The sequence below is a fragment of the Sceloporus undulatus genome, chromosome 3, assembly GCF_019175285.1.
Source record: "Sceloporus undulatus isolate JIND9_A2432 ecotype Alabama chromosome 3, SceUnd_v1.1, whole genome shotgun sequence".
Classification (NCBI taxonomy): domain Eukaryota; kingdom Metazoa; phylum Chordata; class Lepidosauria; order Squamata; family Phrynosomatidae; genus Sceloporus; species Sceloporus undulatus.
In genome coordinates, this window is record NC_056524.1 from 62,865,824 (window position 1) to 62,866,353 (window position 530).

Consider the following 530-nt stretch of genomic DNA (forward strand, 5'->3'; position numbering starts at 1 on the left):
GGGTGCAAAAAGGAGCCACTTTTTGTGGCTTCTCCTTTGTGCCCTCGGAAGGCCGAATCAAGGCTGTGGCATGAGGTTGCCACAGCCCCAATCCATCTGAAGAAGGAGCAGCTGGAGGCCACCCCTTCAGGGCTGTTTGAACAGCTCCTGAATGCAGAGTGTACTCACTAATAGTTGCTCTTAATCTTGGAGAGAAGTCACTAGGGGGTTCTGCCATGGGCCTGTTGTTGCTTAACATGTTTATAAATGACTTAGAATTAGATGATGGAACAGAAGACGTTCTTATCAAATTTATAGATGACATAAAATTAGAAGGGAACAGGAACAGAACTCAAAATGACAGATTGGAGAGCTGTGCTAAAACTAACAAAATGAATTCAAGTAGAGATAACTATAAGGTATTATATCTAGATAGGAAAAATGAAATGCACAAATATACAAAGGGTGACACCTGGCTTGAAATCAGTGCATGTGAAAAAGATCCAGAGATCTTATCAGACCACAAGTTAAACATGAATAATGACTTTAGC